Below are 21,908 nucleotides of genomic sequence, written 5' to 3'. Positions count from 1 at the left end.
TCGACCCCCCATACCCTTTAACATTTCTCTTACAAACACCTAATTCCCTTTCAAAATAATTCATGGGACTATGCTTCATCAGCAGGTTGGGATGAATAATTCTATCTTCAAAACACCATCTGTGTAAAGGTTTTCTTTTCACCTCTTTAGGGTGTAATTTTGACAGGGTTTCGCCCGATCTACTGCAGAGTCTGCACCTGACTCTGGAAAGGTTGGTCCAGGTCTCTCTCTCTCTCTCTCTGAAATACATTGACAATCTTTACTCCCTCAGCTTGACACATTTATTTGCATGGCTAAAAGGATGGTCTCTTTCCTAATGTTCACAACTAAAGGGACTTAATTATCTGCAAAGGCTTGCATTCAAAGTATTGTCTTGCATCTTTGACTTTGTCTATATATATGTTTCTGGAACCTACCTCTTCATTCACCTGAGGAAGGAGCAGTGCTCCGAAAGCTAGTGAATCGAAACAAGCCTGTTGGACTTTAACCTGGTGTTGTCAGACTTCTTACTGTGCTCACCCCAGTCCAACGCCGGCATCTCCACATCAATCTTAAATGGGCGACCCTTTATTTTTAAACAGTTACCCCTCATTCTTGATTCTCTACAAGAGGAAAAATCTTTTCCACATCCATCCTGCCAATTCCCCTCAGCATCTTGCATATTTCAATCAAGTTGACGCTAACTCTTCTGATCTCCAGCGGATACAAGCCGAGCCTGGCCAACCTTTCTTCATAAGTTAACCTGGCCAGTCCAGGTATTAGTCTAGTAAACCTTCTCTGAACAGTTTTTAACACATCTACATCCTTCCTTAAATTGGTCTTACCAATGCCCTGTATAACCAAAGCTTAACCTCTCTACGATTGCATTCAGTTCTCCTCACAATAAACAATAACATTCTATTAGCTTTCCTAATTACTTGCTTTACCTTCATGCTAACCTTTTGTGACTTGTGCACTAGGACACCTTCTGCACCTCACAGCTCTGCAGTCTCTCACCATTTGGATAATGTCATTTTTATTCTTCCAGCCAAAATGGACAATTTCATACTTGCTAACATTCTACTCCATTTGCCAGACCTTTGACCACTCACTTTACATATTTATACCCCTTTGTATCCTCCTATGTGCTCTTCACAACTTACTTTCCTACCTAATGCGGCAGCACGGTAGCATTGTGGATAGCACAATTGCTTCACAGCTCCAGGGTCCCAGGTTCGATTCCCGGCTGGGTCACTCTGTGCAGAGTTTGCACATCCTCCCCGTGTGTGCGTGGGTTTCCTCCGGGTGCTCCGGTTTCCTCCCACAGTCCAAAGATGTGCAGGTCAGGTGGATTGGCCATGATAAATTGCCCTTTGTGTCCAAAATTGCCCTTAGTGTTGGGTGGGGTTGCTGCGTTATGGCGATGGGGTGGAGGTGTTGACCTTGGGTAGGGTGCTCGTTCCGGGAGCTGGTGCAGACTTGATGGGCCGAGTGGCCTCATTCTGCACTGTAGATTCTATGACAATCTATCTTTATGTCATCAGCAAATTTAACAAGCTTAATTTCAGTCCCTCTTCAGGCACATCCAAAACCATAATTGAAATCCCTCCAAGGTGTGTTCTGTTAATTAAGCGTTTTATAAGTATGGCTTTGGGAGTACTCGCTTTGAGTCAGAAGATATAGGGTTGAAGAACTGGGCAAATGGTTGCTGAATTTTAGTTCAATCACAATTGGAGTACTGTAAATAATTCTGGTCTCAATATTACAAAAACGGACAGAGGCAAAGGAGGAAGTACAAAATGGATTTGGATGGATGATATTAGACCTGAGATCGTACAATCGCCAGAAAAGACTTGTGTCGGCGTGGATTTCCTCCGGGTGCTCCGGTTTTCTCCCACAGAGCTGTTCAGGAGGGAGTTCCAGAATGTTGATCCAGCGACAGTGAAGGAATGGCGATATAGTTCTAAGTAAGGATGTGTGCCTCAGTGGGACACTTGTATGTGGTGTTTCAATGTATCTGCTGCCCTTGACCTTCCAGGTGGTAGAGGCTGCTGGTTTGGGAGGTGCTGTTGAAGGGTTCTTGGTGAGTTGTTGCAATGCATCTTGTAGATGGTACACACGGCTGCCACTGAGCTTCAGTGGTGGAGTGAATGGATATTGTAGGTGACCGATGGGTTGCCAATCAAGTGGACTGTTTTGTCCTGGATGGTGTTGAGCTTCTTAAGTGTTGTTGGAGCTAGACTCATTCAGAAAGTCGAGAGTATTCCATCATCCTCCTGACCTGTGCCTTGTAGATGGTGTGTAGGCTCTGGACAATCAGAAGGCGAGTTGCTCTCCACAGATTTCCAAATCTCTCATTTGTTCTTGTAGCCACAGTGTTTATATGGCTGATGCAGTTCAGTTTCCGCTCAATGGTAATCCCTCAGGATGTTGATAATGGTGAATTCAGTAATGGTAATGGCATTGAATGTCAAGGGGCAATGGTTAGATTCCCTCTGGTTGGAGATGGTCATTGCCTGCCACTTATCAGCTCAAGCCTGGATATTGTCCAGGCATTACTACATATGGATACTGATTACTTCAGTATCTGAGGAATCGCAAATGGTGCTGAACATTATGCTGTCATCTGTGGGCATCCTCACCTCTAACATTGGTCATTGATGAAACAATATCATTAGGGGCAGCACGGTAGCATTGTGGATAGCACAATGGCTTCACAGCTCCAGGGTCCCAGGTTCGATTCCGGCTTGGGTTACTGTCTGTGTGGAGTCTGCACATCCTCCCCGTGTGTGCGCGGGTTTCCTCCGGGTGCTCCGGTTTCCTCCCACAGTCCAAAGATGTGCAGGTTAGGTGGATTGGCCATGACAAATTGCCCTTAGTGTGCAAAATTGCCCTTAGTGTTGGGTGGGGTTACTGGGTTATGGGGATAGGGTGGAGGTGTTAACCTTGGGTAGGGTGCTCTTTCCAGGAGCCGGTGCAGACTCGATGGGCTGAATAGCCTCCTTCTGCACTGTAAATTCTATGTAATTTGTCACTGGTTCGGTCCAGGACACCCCCTGAGGAACTCCTGCAGCGATGTCCTGGGACCGGTATGATTTAACTCCAATAAACATAGCCATCTTCCTTTGTTCTAGGTATGACCTTTGATACCCATTCACTCCAGTTTTGCAAGGACTCCTCAACACCACACCCGGTCAGATGCTGCCTTGGTGTCAAGGGTAGTCACTCTCAATTTACCTCTTGAATTCAGCTCTTTTGCCAGTGTTTGGACTAAAGCTATAATGAGGTCAGGAGCTGAGTTGCACTTTCTGAACCCAAATTGAACGTCAGTGTGCAGGTTATTGCTGAGTAAATGCCTCTTGATTGCGTTGTCGAGGCACTTTCCATCACTTCGCTGCTGATTGAGATTAGACTGATGGAATGGTAATTGGCCGGGTTGTATTTGTCCTGATTTTTGTGGATAGTGCATAGCTGGGCAGTTTTCCACAATTCCGGGTTGGATGCCAGTGTAGTAGCTGCACTGGAACAACTTGTGTGGTTTGAAACTGTAAGATGGCCACTCAGAAATTTGATAAGTAAATCAGGAAAAATGTCTTTCCCTACACTAGTGTTTTTCAAACTTTTTTCCCGGGGACCCATTTTTACCAACCGGCCAACCTTCGGGATCCAACCCGGCCAACCTTTGTGACCCACGCCGGCTGACCTTCGTGACCCACGCCGGCTGACCTTCGCGACCCACGTCGGCCGACCCGCCATTTTCTCTTACCTTGTTTGTTGCTGACAAAAATGGAGGAAATGGTTTTGGGTCCCTTTGGCCCCCCGAACTGTAAAAAAAGCTGCCACCATATAAGAACAAATACGGCCGCACTGCACATGCGTGCCCGATGCGCAGCGCGGCTGAATTTTCTAATCTGTTCCTGGCCATTTTGAAGGCCACTTGCAGCCGGCATTCTTAAAAACTGGCTGCTGCGGCTGTTGCGCGTGGATTTGCACGATCGGGAGCGCCACGACGGACGGCTCCGCGACCCTTCCGACACCCGCCCGCGACCCTCCCGTGGGTCGCGCCCCTGAGTTTGACAATGCCTGCCCTACACCACATGAATTACAGTGATTTCCATCTTCTCTAGGGAAATGAAGGATGAGCAACAAATGCAGGCCTGACCAGTGACACTCACATCCGATGAAAGAATAAAAGAAACTCAATATTGAGAAATTGGAAGTGAATGCACATGGCAACAGTTGAGATGGATAATATGGATGAATTGAAGGAGAGTTGAGAGAAGTACAAGAGTGTGAAAGGAATGGAAGGTTGTATTGAGGGGTTAGATGCATTAAGATGGGAAGAGGCTTAAACAAGAGCATTCACACCGGCATAGATGGACTTTTTGGGCCAAATAGCCTGTTTCTGGGCTGTAAAATTTGAGGTGCTTACATCTTTTCACCTTGTAATTTAACCTGTGTTTCTCTATTTTTGAGCTCACAGTCTCAGGATACGAGGTAGGCTATTTAGGACTGGGTAAGGTGAGGAGAAATTTGGTCACTCAGAGGATGGTAAACCTGCGGAATGCTCTGCCACAGGAGCTGTGCAGGCCAAGACACTGAATGCATTTAAGAAAGTAAGAAGTCGCACAACACCAGGTTAAAGTCCAACATGTTTGTTTCAAACACTAGCTTTCAGAGCACTGCTCCTTCCTTAGGTGAATGAAGAGGTAATGAAGAAACATATAGACCATGTATTTAATAAAGACATACATTTCTAGACACTAAAGATGTTGAGGGATGGGTAAATGGGAGTATGGCGTTGAGGTAGAGCATCAACCATGATCACGTTGAAAGATGGAGTAGACTAAAAGGGCTGAATGGTCCACCTCCTGCTTCTATTTTGTGCTTCTATATTTGGGAATTTTTAAGTTGGGGCTATGGATCCTGTTTATTCCTTTGTCCTTGTCTTGAGCGCTTGTTTGTTTAACGGATACGAATCTGAATAGCAATGAAGTTAAACGTTTAGCCAAGGAACCCCTTCTTCCAGCCTGCCATTGATGTCATGAATGTTTTGATGAGTTGCCAGAGAACCCGAGACAGAACTTGGAGCAGGAGCCTGTGATTTGGAGATGGTATTGATCATAGTGAGTGTCAGCTGGGAGCAGAAAGCAGAAGATGCATCATACTTGGAGTCTGAGCAGTGGGAAACCAGCGAGGAACCAGCTACAATTAAATTAGGTTGGAAGCAGGAGGTAGAATCAATGGATTAGAAGGTCAAGAACAGAAGGGAGCTGCTGCTTGGTTTGTTTGAAATGTATCTAATTAACTAAATCTGCCAAATATTATCAGCTTTACTAATTATTATTAACAGCTCTTTGACATGTAACTTACTTAAAAATTAACCTTCAATTAATAATTGTCTCTGAAATGTTATTAAACAAAGTCCTGTAAATTAATTCAACTCAAAACTGATGAGTTAATCGCTTAATAAGCCCAATCAGCAATATTGAAAAGTTATTAAATCTGTCATGAATGTAGAAATAATTATATATTCTTTTTGTGATGGTAATGTTATTAAAAGCCTTGGTTAAGGTATATATTTGTTGCTGTAATATTATTAAAGAATCTAGGTTAAGGTATCAAGATTGTGTCTCCTAAAATGATAATTAAGAAGTCATAAAAGGTGGGTCATGATTGATTCTAACCATTATTTGTTTGCATATAGAGGGCTAATGGGACATTATTATGATTGCTGGAGATTCCCTAGAAAGTAGATAATTTATGAGGGGTTGTATTTAGTCCAAGACAAGCAGGTCATGTGACATTTTAGTGCGATGCAGGTGATGTAATTAATGGGAGGAGCCAGGTCTGTCTGTAGTTTTGCAGTTTGCCATAGGATTTTCATCTGACAAGACAAAAGGATATTGAGTTGGACACCAATTTTGCCAAATGCTCCTAGGTTGAGCAGAAGTGTACTCGTTCTGCTCCTGAAGGGGTCTCTCTCTCCAAACATCTCTATCCACGAAATAAGTAATCTGTTTGTTAACTTTATTTATAAGTGGCATTTGAACTGTATTGGGTTGCTTACTTGGTGTTAGTAGCAGGTATAGATAGTTAAGTTTAAGTTTTTCCTTGTGTTTAAGAACTGTTTAACTGATCATTGTAAAATTATTTTCTTTGATGTTAATGCTTTTAATTCTATGCTTAAATTAAAGTTTGTTTTAACGTAAAAGGCACCAATTGTTCCAAGCCATCACTCCTGGGGTGAAGCATCCTTTCTTCACTGTTTTACAAATTTAAAAAATGTTTGGGTTTCTTGTCTGGTATCCTAACAATTGTTGGGGTCTGGTCTGGCATCCGAATAAATCCAACAGGAGTTTCATAATTATTATTTTTTTAATCGTCAGCTAATTTAACATTAAATTGTTTACTGAAGAGAAATAAAAGCACAGTATATCTCCAAAATGAAAGAACTGAGAAATTAAAATTGACAAAAGGAAGCTGCACTGACCAACCCCAAAAACAAAAGGAAAGAGGGGGTAGAAAAAGGGGGGGGGGGGGGGGGGGGGAGAAGAAGCGGGGGGTAAGAGAAGAGTGGAAAGACCAGAAGGATTACATTTGTGAAATATAAAAATTATTCAATGTAAACTTAAAAAAATAATCTAATTGAGGATTATTGTCCATGACATATTACGGTTCATCTTTAATTATTCCGATCTTAATAGCTTGTTTTCAATGTGGGTTTATGTCGAGATATGAGATTAGGTCTGGCCTATAAATTGAGCTAAAGAATTACATCATCTTCGACTTTACTTCCACTTATGTGACAGAAATGGTTTAAGTCGCTGAATTGTTAAAATACATGTGGGCTCTATTCTGTCACCTATAATATACCGTAATCAACTGTGTGGTTTTGATTTCAAGTGTAAGAAACTGCCTGGAGCTTATATTGTTTCTGCAACCATTTTCTGGATGGTCTGTCTCTAGTTGAAAACTGAAATGGTTCATAATGCTCACTCAGAAAATTTGGGATCGAAGTATCCATGTCATTTTTCATTTTCATATTAATTTGGGATGCAGTTAATGTACCAAAAGTAGGTTCTAGGATCCTGAATCACATATATTTTGGTTTCAGGGGATGGTTATGTTATTTCATGGAGCAGAGTTTTAAGTGTTGAGCTTCTATTTTTGTCAGCTTGGTATAAATTTAGTCTTGTAATAAATGCCTCTCGTGATTTTAGCCTGATCTATATGTATAGCTGATCTGATAGTGATATATGGTTGGCTGTTTGGTCATCTAGGTACGAGCAATAGGCCTGTTTAAGTGGTACAAAGATTAGTTACTTCACACACAAGGTTTAATTTTGTTTATATGTGTAAGTTTGTTTGAACAAGAAACACTTTACTGTGAACGTGAATAACAAAGGTTGAAGCTAGTTTACCTCGATGCCCAACTCCAGAGCTTTATCACACCATCCAGGCCAAGAAGGAATGTGTGTTGCATTATCAGAGGTGCTACCTTTTGGACTTTGTTTTAAGCCGAGGCACTGAACAGATGGATTAATTTCAGCGATAGTGAGACTAATTAAAGAGTCAGAGGGCATTCCCCTGGTGCCCTGGCCAAAGTTCTCCTTTCAGCTAACGCGGTAAAATAGGTTGGTCAGTTAATCTCATTTCTGGATTGATGTCCCTGTGTGGAACAATGGGCTGTCTGCACTTGAAAAGTAAGGAATTAGCTTTGAGGCATGTTTTGAGGGATCTTGTTGAAATATTTACAGCGGAATTCTCCATTGGCAGACCTGAGAATCCTGTCCTTGGTGTGCCAACTAAATGCAGGTTTGTTCTTGAATAAGCAACCTGACCATGGTCAGAGTGGTCACCGTCTGAAGTTTCTGGGTTCAATCCCCGATCTGAGTTAAGTTAGTTGATATTTTCCTGGGGAGCTCGATATAAACTTGAATTTGCCTCCACACCTTTGGGTGTGAAAAGGGGCAGGCCTGAGCTGTCGGCCTTGTTACTTTTGTTTGACATACTCTACTGGAAAGATCGTAGGCGGGATTCACCATTCCCTGACGCCGATTTCATAACTGGCGATCGGGTGGAAAATCCCTTCTGACGGCTAAACTGGGGGCGATGCCGGTTTGACGCCGGTTTGACGCCGGTTTTCTATCCTCCGCCCCCTCCGAAATGATGTCATTGTGTCACGCATCGCGCGTTGCATGCCATTGGAACGCCATTGGCGTGTCACCTGAAGGCCCTCCCCTGATGCTCCGCCCCCGATGGGCTGTGTGCCCGACCACGTGGGACACGCGTGGTCTCAGCGGTCGGGAACCCAGCATTGTGGCTGCGGACTGTGTCCAGTCAGGCAGGAGCTGTGCTGCTGGCTGGGGGGCTTCCGCGAGGGCTGGGGAGACTGAGGAGGTGACCAGAGGATGGCCAGGATGGCACTATTTGGCAGGTCGGGTCTGCGCATGGCTGGCGCCATGTTTTATGGTGCGACCGCTGCAGGTCATTGCCATGTGCATGCGTGGTGATGCACCCAGCCATTATCCAGGCGTTTATATTGCGGGAGCCAGGAGTTTTACTCGGCGCAGCTAATAGCCCCTCACCAGTTTCAGGCTCGGTGAGAGGTCGCTGCACTTAGCCTCCACTATCCGTGCATTGGATATTGACCGAGGACACAATTGGACTACGTTGTGATTCCTTCGACAGTCAAATAGCTTGCCGATTGACATGCAGTGAATATCTGAGGAATATGTGGCAAAGGGAGAGGGGTACGTTGCTCTCTGCCGACTTGTACCTCCGCAGGAGTCGGTGTCTTCAAGGGACGAGCGAGGACCAAAAATGGTTGGGGATTGGAGAATCAAATCATCTGAAAGCATTTAAAATAAATGTGTTGCATGACAAAAATAATTAATCTCGCCCTCTTTGGGTTTACAAAGCTTTAAAAAATTATTCAGGTCATAATTCCTACCTGCAGTTATGTGTTGCATGGCTGCCTGTTCATTAGAGACTAATTTTAAACAATATCATGGTTTAATGTTAAAATAATTCTGGGGCTAGAACTGTGCAGAGGTTTATTATTCATCAACCTATAACTAATGACATTGTGGTGGGTGCTTACTGTGATCAGCAGCCACCTTTTTTTTTTAATACTCATTACGCCTGCAGTTTAAGGGCGTTTCAAGGACTTGCTTCCATGGTGGAGGCAGCCTCAGTGATGCAGTGTGTCGGAAAGGCTCCTCATTACACTGGCTGCAGCCTTTGCTCTGCGTCGAGGTAGCAACTGCAGAGACGTTCGAGCTCGCACTTGCACTGAAACACTGCCAATTCCTGTACCCCGTAAATCAATAAGACCCTTCTGTGAAATGATCTGATCAGTCTGTTAATTGACCAAGTGAGCAATTGCTGCTTGGCATGCCCCTGCATTATGCAGTTGGGGGTGCTCTTGCAGCAGGATTTGTTTTATTCACACTGTGCTTTATTCACAGGTTGTTTGGAAATCTGTTTAAAATGGATTCCCCTAGCCAGCCTACAGCCAAGCCACAGCGTGAGCCCCATCATAAACAGCCTCTTCCAAACCAAGGACTCGCTCTATTTAACCCAGTCTCCGTTTGTGCGCTGCTTAAGCTTTTGTCTTAATGTTTCGCGTCTGTGGATCACCACTCTGCTCTTCTCCTTCATATCAACTGATCACTGAAAGTGGCAATGCATGCGGATAAGGTGGTCAAGAAGGCATACGGCATGCTGGCCTTCATCGGTCGGGGCATTGAACATAAAAATTGGCAAGTCATGTTGCAGCTGTCCAGGATCTTAGTTAGGCCTCATTTGGAATATTCTGTACAATTCTGGTCGCCACACTACCAGAAGGATGTGGAGGCTTTGGAGAGGGTACAGAAGCGGGTTACTAGGATGTTGCCTGGTATGGAGGGCATTAGCTATGAGGAGTGGTTAGATAAACTCGGTCTGTTCTCACTGGAATGACAGAGGTTGAGAGACGACCTGATAGAGGTCTACAAGATTACGATGGCATGGACAGAGTGGATAGTCAGATGCTCATTCCTAGGGTAGGAGAGTCAAGTACGAGAGTACATAGGCTTAAAGTGCGTGGAGGAAACTTTAGAACACATATGCGAGGCAAGTGTGGTAAATCTGTGGGAAGTGCACCCAACTCCAGCTCCTCAAAAACCGTGTTAGGGACCTGGAGCTTGAGCTGGATGAACTTCGGATCATTCGGGAGGCAGAGGGGGTCATAGATAGGAGCTTCAGGGAAGTAGTTACACCAAAGACTGGAGCTAGATGGGTAACTGTAAGAGGGACTGGGAAGAAGCAGTCAGTGCAGGGACCCCCTGCGGTCGTTCCCCTGAGTAACAAGTATACCGTTTTGGATACTTGTGGGGGGGACGACTTACCAGGGGTAAGCCATGGGGTACGGGCCTCTGGCACGGAGTCTGTCCCTGTTGCTCAGAAGGGAAGGGGGGAAAGGAGTAGAACATTAGTAATTGGGGACTCAATAGTCAGGGGCACAGATAGGAGATTTTGTGGGAGCGAGAGAGACTCACATTTGGTATGTTGCCTCCCAGGTGCAAGGGTACGTGATGTCTCGGATCGTGTTTTCCGGGTCCTTAAGGGGGAGGGGGAGCAGCCCCAAGTCGTAGTCCACATTGGCACTAACGACATAGGTAGGAAAGGGGACAAGGATGTCAGGCAGGCCTTTAGGGAGCTAGGATGGAAGATCAGAGCGAGAACAAACAGAGTTGTTATCTCTGGGTTGTTGCCCGTGCCACGTGATAGTGAGATGAGGAATAGGGAGAGAGAGCAATTAAACACGTGGCTACAGGGATGGTGCAGGCGGGAGGGATTCAGATTTCTGGATAACTGGGGCTCTTTCTGGGGAAGGTGGGACCTCTATAGACAGGATGGTCTACATCTGAACCTGAGGGGCACCAATATCCTGGGGGGGAGATTTGTTAGTGCTCTTTGGGGGGGTTTAAACTAATTCAGCAGGGGCATGGGAACCTGGATTGTAGTTTTGGGGTACGGGAGATTGAGAGTATAGAGGTCAGGAGCACAGATTTGACTTCGCAGGAGGGTGCCAGTGTTCAGGTAGGTGGTTTGAAGTGTGTCTACTTCAATGCCAGGAGTATACGAAATAAGGTAGGGGAACTGGCAGCATGGGTTGGTACCTGGGACTTCGATGTTGTGGCCATTTCAGAGACATGGATAGAGCAGGGACAGGAATGGTTGTTGCAGGTTCCGGGGTTTAGGTGTTTTAGTAAGCTCAGAGAAGGGGGCAAAAGAGGGGGAGGTGTGGCGCTGCTAGTCAAGGACAGTATTACGGTGGCGGAAAGGATGCTAGATGGGGACTCTTCTTCTGAGGTAGTATGGGCTGAGGTTAGAAACAGGAAAGGAGAGGTCACCCTGTTGGGAGTTTTCTATAGGCCACCTAATAGTTCTAGGGATGTAGAGGAAAGGATGGCGAAGATGATTCTGGAAAAGAGCGAAAGTAACAGGGTAGTTGTTATGGGAGACTTTAACTTTCCAAATATTGACTGGAAAAGATATAGTTCGAGTACATTAGATGGGTCATTCTTTGTACAATGTGTGCAGGAGGGTTTCCTGACACAATATGTTGACAGGCCAACAAGAGGCGAGGCCACATTGGATTTGGTTTTGGGTAATGAACCAGGCCAGGTGTTAGATCTGGAGGTAGGTGAGCACTTTGGAAACAGTGACCACAATTCGGTGACCTTTACGTTAGTGATGGAAAGGGATAAGTATACCCCGCAGGGCAAGAGTTATAGCTGGGGGAAGGGCAATTATGATGCCATTAGACATGACTTAGGATGTGTTGGTTGGAGAAGTAGGCTGCAAGGGTTGGGCACACTGGATATGTGGAGCGTGTTCAAGAAACAGCTATTGCATGTTCTTGATAAGTACGTACCAGTCAGGCAGGGAGGAAGGGGTCGAGCGAGGGAACCGGGGTTTACCAAAGAAGTGGAATCTCTTGTTAAGAGGAAGAAGGAGGCCTATGTGAAGATGAGGCGTGAAGTTTCAGTTGGGGCGCTTGATAGTTACAAGGAAGCGAGGAAGGATCTAAAGAGAGAGCTGAGACGAGCAAGGAGGGGACATGAGAAGTCTTTGGCAGGTAGGACCAAGGAAAACCCAAAAGCTTTCTATAGGTATGTCAGGAATAAAAGAATGACTAGGGTAAGAGTAGGGCCAGTCAAGGACAGTGGTGGGAAGTTGTGTGTGGAGGCTGAGGAGATAAACGAGATACTAAATGAATACTTTTCGTCAGTATTCACTCAAGAAAAAGATAATATTGTGGAGGAGAATGCTGAGACCCAGGCTATTAGAATAGATGGCATTGAGGTGCATAGGGAAGAAGTGTTGGCAATTCTGGACAAGGTGAAAATAGATAAGTCCCCGGGGCCGGATGGGATTTATCCTAGGATTCTCTGGGAAGCCAGGGAAGAGATTGCTGAGCCTTTGGCTTTGATTTTTAGGTCATCATTGGCTACAGGAATAGTGCCAGAGGACTGGAGGATAGCAAATGTGGTCCCTTTGTTCAAGAAGGGGAGTAGAGATAACCCCGGTAACTATAGGCCGGTGAGCCTAACGTCTGTGGTGGGTAAAGTCTTGGAGAGGATTATAAAAGATACGATTTATAATCATCTAGATAGGAATAATATGATTAGGGACAGTCAGCATGGTTTTGTGAAGGGTAGGTCATGCCTCACAAACCTTATCGAGTTCTTTGAGAAGGTGACTGAACAGGTAGACGAGGGTAGAGCAGTTGATGTGGTGTATATGGATTTCAGTAAAGCGTTTGATAAGGTTCCCCACGGTCGGCTATTGCAGAAAATACGGAGGCTGGGGATTGAGGGTGATTTAGAGATGTGGATCAGAAATTGGCTAGTTGAAAGAAGACAGAGAGTGGTAGTTGATGGGAAATGTTCAGAATGGAGTTCAGTTACGAGTGGCGTACCACAAGGATCTGTTCTGGGGCCGTTGCTGTTTGTCATTTTTATAAATGACCTAGAGGAGGGCGCAGAAGGATGGGTGAGTAAATTTGCAGACAACACTAAAGTCGGTGGAGTTGTAGACAGTGCGGAAGGATGTTGCAGGTTACAGAGGGACATAGATAAGCTGCAGAGCTGGGCTGAGAGGTGGCAAATGGAGTTTAATGTGGAGAAGTGTGAGGTGATTCACTTTGGAAAGAATAACAGAAATGCGGAATATTTGGCTAATGGTAAAATTCTTGGTAGTGTGGATGAGCAGAGGGATCTCGGTGTCCATGTACATAGATCCCTGAAAGTTGCCACCCAGGTTGATAGGGTTGTGAAGAAGGCCTATGGTGTGTTGGCCTTTATTGGGAGAGGGATTGAGTTCCGGAGCCATGAGGTCATGTTGCAGTTGTACAAAACTCTAGTACGGCCGCATTTGGAGTATTGCGTACAGTTCTGGTCGCCTCATTATAGGAAGGACGTGGAAGCTTTGGAACGGGTGCAGAGGAGATTTACCAGGATGTTGCCTGGTATGGAGGGAAAATCTTATGAGGAAAGGCTGATGGACTTGAGGTTGTTTTCGTTAGAGAGAAGAAGGTTAAGAGGTGACTTAATAGAGGCATACAAAATGATCAAAGGGTTAGATAGGGTGGACAGCGAGAGCCTTCTCCCGCGGATGGAGGTGGCTAGCACGAGGGGACATAGCCTTAAATTGAGGGGTAATAGATATAGGACAGAGGTCAGAGGTGGGTTTTTTACGCAAAGAGTGGTGAGGCCGTGGAATGCCCTACCTGCAACAGTAGTGAACACGCCAACATTGAGGGCATTTAAAAATTTATTGGATAAGCATATGGATGATAAGTGCATAGTGTAGGTTAGATGGCCTTTAGATTTTTTCCATGTCGGTGCAACATCGAGGGCCGAAGGGCCTGTACTGCGCTGTATCGTTCTATGTTCTATGTTCTAAATATATGGAATGCGCTGCCTGGGGATGTGGTGGGAGCAGGTACGATAGTGGCATTTAAGGGGCATCTAGACGAATATATGAATAGGGTAGGAATGGAAGGATACATAGAACATAGAAAAATACAGCACAGAACAGGCCCTTTGGCCCACGATGTTGTGCCGAATTTTTGTCCTAGATTAAGAACAAATTAATCTACACCCCATCATTCTACCGTAATCCATGTACCTATCCAATAGCCGCTTGAAGGTCCCTCATGTTTCCGACTCAACTATTCCACAGGCAGTACATTCCATGCCCTCTCTGGGTAAAGAACCTACTTCTGACATCCCCCTATATCTTCCACCATTCACCTTAAATTTATGTCCTCTAGTAATGGTTTGTTCCACCCGGGAAAAAAGTCTCTGACTGTCTATCTATTCCCCTGATCATCTTATAAATCTCTATCAAGTCGCCCCTCATCCTTCTCCGTTCTAATGAGAAAGGGCCGAGCACCCTCAACCTTTCCTCGTAAGACCTACTCTCCATTCCAGGCAACATCCTGGTAAATCTCCTTTCCACCTTTTCCAAAGCTTCCACATCCTTCCTAAAATGAGGTGACCAGAACTGCACACAGTACTCCAAATGTGGGCTGATCAAGAGTTTGTACAGCTGCATCACCACCTCACGGCTCTTAAATTCAATCCCTCTGCTAATGAATGCTAGCACACCATAGACCTTCTTCACAGCTCTATCCCCTTGAGTTGCAACTTTCAAAGATCTATGAACATAGACCCCAAGACCTCTCTGCTCCTCTAAATTGACAAAAACCTTACCATTAACCCTGTATTCCGCATTCATATTTGTCCTTCCAAATTGGACAACCTCACACTTTTCAGGGTTAAACTTAATCTGCCACTTCTCAGTCCAGCTCTGCATCCTATCTATGTCTCTTTGCAGCCGACAACAGCCCTCCTCACTATCCACAACTCCACCAATCTTCGTATCGTCTGCTAATTTACTGACCCACTCTTCAACTCCCTCATCCAAGTCATTAATGAAAATCACAAAGAGCAGAGGTCCCAGAACTGATCCCTGTGGTACGCTACTGGTAACTGGGCTCCAGGCTGAATATTTGCTATCCACCACCACTCTCTGACTTCTATCAGTCAGCCAGTTTGTTATCCAACTGGCCAAATTTCCCACTATCCCATGCCTCCTCACTTTCTGCATAAGGCTACCATGGGGAACCTTATCAAATGCCTTACTAAAATCCATGTACACTACATCCACTGCTTTCCCTTCATCCACGTTCTTGGTCACCTCCTCAAAGAATTCAATAAGACTTGTGAGGCCAGACCTACCCCTCACAAATCCGTGCTGACTATCCCTAATCAAGCAGTGTCTTTCCAGATGCTCAGAAATCCTATCCCTCAGTACCCTTTCCATTACTTTGCCTACCACCGAAGTAAGACTAACTGGCCTGTAATTCCCTATTCCCTTTTTTGAACAGGGGCACGGCATTCGCCACTCTCCAATCCCCTGGTACCACCCCTGTTGACAGTGAGAACGAAAAGATCATTTCCAATGGCTCTGCAATTTCATCTCTTGCTTCCCATAGAATTCTTGGATATATCCTGTCAGGCCCGGGGGACTTGTCTATCCTCAAATTTTTTTAAATGCCCAACACATCTTCCTTCCTAACAAGTATTTCCTCGAGCTTACCAGTCTATTTCACACTGTCCTCTGCAAATATATGGCCCCTCTCATTCGTAAATACTGAAGAAAAGTACTCGTTCAAGACCTCTTCTATCTCTTCTGACTCAATACACAATCTCCTGCTACTGTCCTTGATCGGACCCATCCTCGCTCTAGTCATTCTCATATTTCTCACAAATGTGTAAAAGGCCTTGGGGTTTTCCTTGATTCTACCCGACAAAGATTTTTCATGCCCTCTCTTAGCTCTCCTCATTCCTTTCTTCAGTTCCCTCCTGGCTATCTTGTATCCCTCAAGCGCCCTGTTTCCTCAGCCTTACATAAGTATCCTTCTTCCTCTTAACAAGACATTCAACCTCTCTTGTCAACCATGGTTCCCTCACTCGACCATCTCTTCCCTGCCTGACTGGGACATACATATCAAGGACACGTAGTATCTGTTCCTTGAACAAGTTCCACAATTCAATTGTGTCCTTCCCTGACAGCCTATCTTCCCAACTTATGCACTAGTTTAGGTATTTACCATGGTCATCACGGCGCCGAGGTCCCAGGTTCGATCCCGGCTCTGGGTCACTGTACGTGTGGAGTTTGCACATTCTCCCCGTGCCTGCGTGGGTTTCGTCCCCACAACCCAAAGATGTGCAGGCTAGGTGGATTGGCCATGCTAAATTGTCCCTTAATTGGAAAAAATGAATTGGGTACTCTAAATTTTTTTAAAAAGGTATTTACCATGGTCGGCGCAGGCTTGGAGGCCCAAAGGGCCTGTTTCTGTGCTGTATTCTTTGTTCTAAACACCCTTCAATAATATCAACATCAACTTACAAACAACTGCAGGCAAGGTCCAGCTAAAGAGAACAGACTGGGCCTGTGCACTAGGTGTATTAAACATCCGAAAGAAAAGGCAGGATAGCATTTCAGGCTTTGAACCAGATGATGAGAGAGCCTCAAAATAGCGTTGAAAAAAGACTGAGATTGATTTTTGTAATGGAAGCAAAATGGAATAAAACAGCTGACTTAGGCACCGGAAACAACAGTTGCAAACCCTGCCCAGTTGACCCTTCAAAGTCCTCTGGGGGTACAATTGTGGAAAACAAATTGGGAGAACTATCTCACGGACTGACATCGTCATACTCACACAGTCATACCTGACAGCCTGTGTTCTAGACACCAGTATCACCATCCCTGGGTGGCCCAGTCTCAGTAGCAGGACAGACTCAACAGAGGTGGCTGCATAATCAGGAGCGGGTTGCTCTGGTAGTCCTCAGCATTGACTCCAGATCCCATGAAGTCTCATGGCACCAGGTCAATCATGGGCAGGAAACATCCTTCTGGTTACCACCAACTGCAACCGCCTCTCTCCCTCTCCTCCCCCCAATCCCTTCGCTGATGAATCAGTACTCCTCCATGTTGAGCACCAGTTGGAAGAAGCACTGAAGGTGACAAGGACACAGAATGTATTCTGGATGAGAGACTTCGATGACAACCACCACGAGTGGCTCAGTAGCACCACCACTGACTGAGTGTACATTTCTGCCAGACTGGCTCTGTGAGGTGGTGAGAGAGCCAACAAGAGCGAAAAACCTACCTGACCAAGCCCTCGCTAATCTACCTGTTACAGAACATAAAAACGAGGAGCAGGAGTAGGCAATCCATGCCCTCGAGACTGCTCCGCCATTCAATATGATCATTGTTGATGTCATCTCCACCTTCTTGCTTGCTCTCCCTAATTCTTCCTCCTGATACTAATTAAAAACCTATCTATCGCTTCCTTAAATTTCTTTAGTGTTCTGGCATCTACTGCACTCTGGGCTAGAGAATTGTATAGATTAAAACCCCTTCAGTGAAATAATTCCTCCTCAGCTCTGTTTTAAATCTGCCACTCCTTAGCTTAAATTTATGGCCCCTCGTTCAGGAATATCCAACAAGGGGAAACATCTACATCGCCCCTGTCGATCCCCTTTAGCAAATGATATACGTTAATTAGATCTCTCGTTCTTCTAAACTCCAGCGAGTATAGGCCTAAAGTGTTCAGTCTCTCTTCGCAAGACAGGTTCTTCACCCCTGGAACCAATCTAGTGAACCTTCTCTTAATCTCCTCCAATGCATTTACATCCTTTCTCAAGTAAAGGGACCAAAACTGTGCTCGGTACACCAGATGTGGTCTCAAAACTGCCCTATACAGTTGCAACAGCACTTCCCTATTTCTATACTCTATTCCTTTAGGCAAAATTTCATTTGCCTTCCTTATTATTTGCTGCACCTGCAAACTAACTTTCTACGATTCATCCACAAGGACACCCAGATCCCTCTGCACCGAAGCAGTTTGAAGTTTCTCTCCACTTAGATTGCAACTGGCCTTTTTATTCCTCTGACCAAAATGGATCACCTCACACTTATCCACATTAACTTCCACCTGCCAAATTTTAGCCCACTCACCTAACCTATCCATATCCATTTGTAAATTTTGTATTTCCTCATTGCATCTTGCACCTATTTTAGTGTCAGCTGCAAATTTGACTATAGTACTTTCTATCCCTGCATCCAAGTACACAGAATCCCTACAGTGCAGAAGGAAGCCATTCGGCTGATCGTGTCTGCAACAGATGTTAAACTAACTGGGCTATAATTTTCTACTTTCTGCCTCCCTCCGTTTTTGAACAGGGCTGTTAGGTTAGCCCTTTTCCAGTCCACTGGAACCTTTCCAGAGTCCAGGGGATTTTGAAATATTATAACCAATGGATCCACGAGCTCTGCTGCCACTTTCTTTAAGACCCTAGGATGTAGGGGACGGGTCTGCCTTTGATCCCAATAGCTTGCTCAGAACCTTTTCCCTAGTGATGGTGATTGTTTTAAGTTCCTCCTTTTCAATAATTTCCTGTTACTATTGTAATAGTTTGAGTGTCCTCCAATGTGAAAACTGAATAAACCGGTGGTGGTTATTAAAGGCCAACCATTTCAGCCCTGACACATCATTGCAGGGGTTCCTCAGGGTAGTCTCGGAGGCCCGACCATCTTCAGTTGCTTAATTTTCCATCATAAGGTCAGAAGTGGGAATCACTGATGATTAATGTCAGTGTGATTGGCAAGCATCAAATACTAAAGCAGTATGTATCCATAAGTAAATACTTGGGCTGATGTGAGGTGTTAGTGTTACGGCCTGCTAAATGTGTGGCAATGAGCTTCACCAACTAGAGAATCGAACCATCTCCCCTTGACATTCAATGGCATCAACAGCACTGACTCCGCATCATCAAAAACATCCTGAGGGTTAATGTTGTACAGAAACTGGACTTCACCTGCCACGCGGCCCAGTGGCTAACACTGGGACTGCGACGCTGAGGACCCGGGTTCGAATCCCGGCCCTGGGTCACTGTCCGTGTGGAGTTTGCACCGTCTCCCCGTGTCTGCGTGGGCTTTACCCCCACAGCCCAATGATATGCTGGTTAAGTGGATTGGCCATGCTAATATGCTCCTTAATTGGAAAAAAAATAATTGGGTACTCTAAATTTAAAATAAGAATGTTCCCTCTAGTACCGAGCAACAGCTGCAACCCATGGGCATAGTGCCATCATTTCTCTTGGGCAGCACGGTAGCACAGTGGTTAGCATAGTTGCTTCACAGCTCCAGGGTCCCATGTTCGATTCTCGGCTTGGGTCACTGTCTGTGCGGAGTCTGCACGTTCTCCCCGTGTCTGTGTGATTTCCTCCGGGTGCTCCGGTTTCCTCCCACAGTCAAAAGATGTGCAGGTTAGGTGGATTGGCCATGATAAATTGCCCTTAGTGTCCAAAATTGCCCTTAGTGTCCAAAGATTGGATGGGATTACTGGGTTACGGGGATAGGGTGGAGGCGTGGGCTGAAGTAGGGTGCCCTTTCCAAGAGCCAGTGCAGACTCGATGGGACGATTGGCCTCCTTCTGCACTGTAAATTATATCATAGAATCATATAATTTACAGTGCAGAAGGAGGCCATTCGGCCCATCGAGTCTCCACCAGACCTTGGAAAGAGCACCCAAGCGAAGCCCACACCTTCACCCCATCCCCGCAACCCAGTAACCCCATCCAAACTTTTTGGACACTAAGGGCAATTTATCATGGCCAATCCACCTAACCTGCACATCTTTGGACTTGTGGAAGGAAACCGGAGCACCCGGAGGAAACCCACGCAGACACGGGGGAGAACGTGCAGACTCCGCACAGACAGTGATCCAAGCCGGGAATCGAACCTGGGACCCTGGAGCTGTGAAGCAACTGTGCTAACCACTGTGCTACCGTGCTGTTCACTGAAAACAGATGATCTGGCCATTATCCCATCACTGTTTGGGGAGACCTTGCTCTGTGAAAATTGCCTGCAACATTGACCGCAATTCCCCCTGCCACTGTGGGTCTTCTGCAGTGGAGGCGGCCGGCTATTGGCCGCCAGCAGGATCTCCCAGTTCCGCAGAAATCCATGGCAAATTGTGTTTATCCTCGCTGGCCGCGCCACCGGGGAACCCACTGTGGGGGCTCACGTTCGGCAGGACCCCCAGGGAAGCGGCCATTGTATTTCAAAGTGTAATTTATTGTCTGGAAAATATTTTGGGACCAATGTACTCTGGAATTGGAAGTCTGTTTCGCACCTTTGAATCTTTGATTGATAGAGAATTTTACTGAATAATGCAAGTTTAATGTGTTGGTTAAAATATGGCTTCCATATTTGTATCAGCCTCCAGCAAAGTAGCATTTTAAGCCGAGATTTCTTTGATACATGTAGAAGCAAACTATTGCAACCTGTCCAGAATACTCCTCCCATGTCCAGATCTGTATTAGAATTTAAGCAAAAAACATTAAATAGGTAAGTTTGTCATGGTCCATTCATTTCAGTGTGACTAGAAATTACAGTACCTCTAGTTGAACCTCAATTTGATGATACCAACTATCCTGCCTGTAATTAATTACAATTGGACAGCAGACTCCGAGAACAGCCTCCCAGTACTAACTTGTTGAAAATTGAGACTTCTTTTCAAAAGTCCTATGTTCACGTGTACAGGAGTTTGTGCTGCAGTAATTGTGTCCACATCAGAGGCCGGGATTCTCCCCTACCTGGCGGGGCGGGGGGTCCCAGCGGGATGGAGTGGCCTGAACCACTCCGGCGTCGGGCTGCCCCAAAGGTGCAGATTTCTCCGCACCTTTAGGGGCCAAGCCCAAACCTTGAGGGGCAGGGCCCGCGCCGGAGTGCTTGGCGCCCCACCAGCCGGCGGGAAAGGCCTTTGGCGCCACACCAGCCGGGCCCGAAGGGACTTCGCCAGTCAGAGGAAGTCCGCGCATGCACCGGAGCGTCAGTGGCTGCTGACGTCATCGCTGCGCATGCGCAGGGGAGGGGGTCGCTTTCACGTCCGCCATCGTAAAGGCTGATGCCCGACGCGGAAGGAAAAGAGTGACTCCACGGCACAGGCCCGCCCGCCGATCATGTGGGCCCCGATCGCGGGCCAAACCACCATGGGGGCACCCCCTAGGGCCAGATCACCCTGTGGCCCCCCCCCCCCCCCCACCTCCAGGACCCCAGCCCGCTTCCTGGTCCCGCCGGTAAGGTAGGTGGTTTGATTCCCGCCGGCATGACAGCAGCGGGACTTCGGCCCATCGTGGGCTGGAGAATCGCCGGGGGAACTCTGACAGGCGCGGCGCGATTCCCGCCCCTGCCGAATCTCTGGTGGGTGCTGGAGACTTTGGGGGATGGCGGGGTGGGATTCACGCAGCCCCCCCGCCAATTCTCCGACCCGGCCGTGGGGTCGGAGAATCCAGCCCCAGATATCCCTGTTCGTATTTAATGGGATTTCTGCATTAAAATGTCTCTTGTTTCATGCTCTGACCACTAGGCTGCAGCCTGGAGCAGCTGTGTCAATGTTCCTCTGAAACATTTCAATTGCAATTTGTTTCCCTCGAGAAGTTAATTTTTAATTTCCAAAATAAAGGTTAAAAGAAACTCAATGCAAAAATGACCTATTTCATAGTAGGAGGCTAGGAATTCCTGCATCAAGCAACTCATCTCCTGACTCCCCAAAGCCTGTCCAACATCGACAAGACACAAAGCAGGAGTGTAATGGAAGACTCTCCACTTGCCAGGATGAGAGCAACTCCAACAACACTCAAGAAGCTCGGCACCATCCAGGACAAAGCAGCCTGCTTATTTGGCCCCCCATCCACAAACAGTGGTCACGATCCAGTGGCAGCATTGCCATTGAAAGTTGAGACATCCCGCTCCTGGGATATACCCGGCTCATGAGATTCAACACGATCTCGCGA

The 21,908-nt window shown here is 46.2% G+C and overlaps 1 protein-coding gene across 9 annotated transcripts in view; it reads left to right on the top strand.

Annotated features, from left to right (window-relative positions):
- The window catches only part of cntn1b (contactin 1b), a 903,199-nt gene that overhangs the window by 6,367 nt on the left and 874,924 nt on the right, over positions 1–21,908 (top strand). Inside the window, exon 2 of one of the 9 annotated variants that reach the window (XM_038780267.1) lies at positions 2,951–2,953. The exons of the other annotated variants lie outside the window; for them this stretch is intronic. The gene's annotated coding sequence lies outside the window, so the exon portion shown is untranslated. The remainder of the gene's footprint in view (positions 1–2,950; positions 2,954–21,908) is intronic. 9 annotated transcript variants of the gene reach the window in all.

The sequence above is a fragment of the Scyliorhinus canicula genome, chromosome 20 (genome assembly GCF_902713615.1).
Source record: "Scyliorhinus canicula chromosome 20, sScyCan1.1, whole genome shotgun sequence".
Taxonomy (NCBI): domain Eukaryota; kingdom Metazoa; phylum Chordata; class Chondrichthyes; order Carcharhiniformes; family Scyliorhinidae; genus Scyliorhinus; species Scyliorhinus canicula.
The sequence above is the reverse complement of the archived record's forward strand: the minus strand, read 5'-3'. Positions and strand labels throughout refer to the sequence as shown.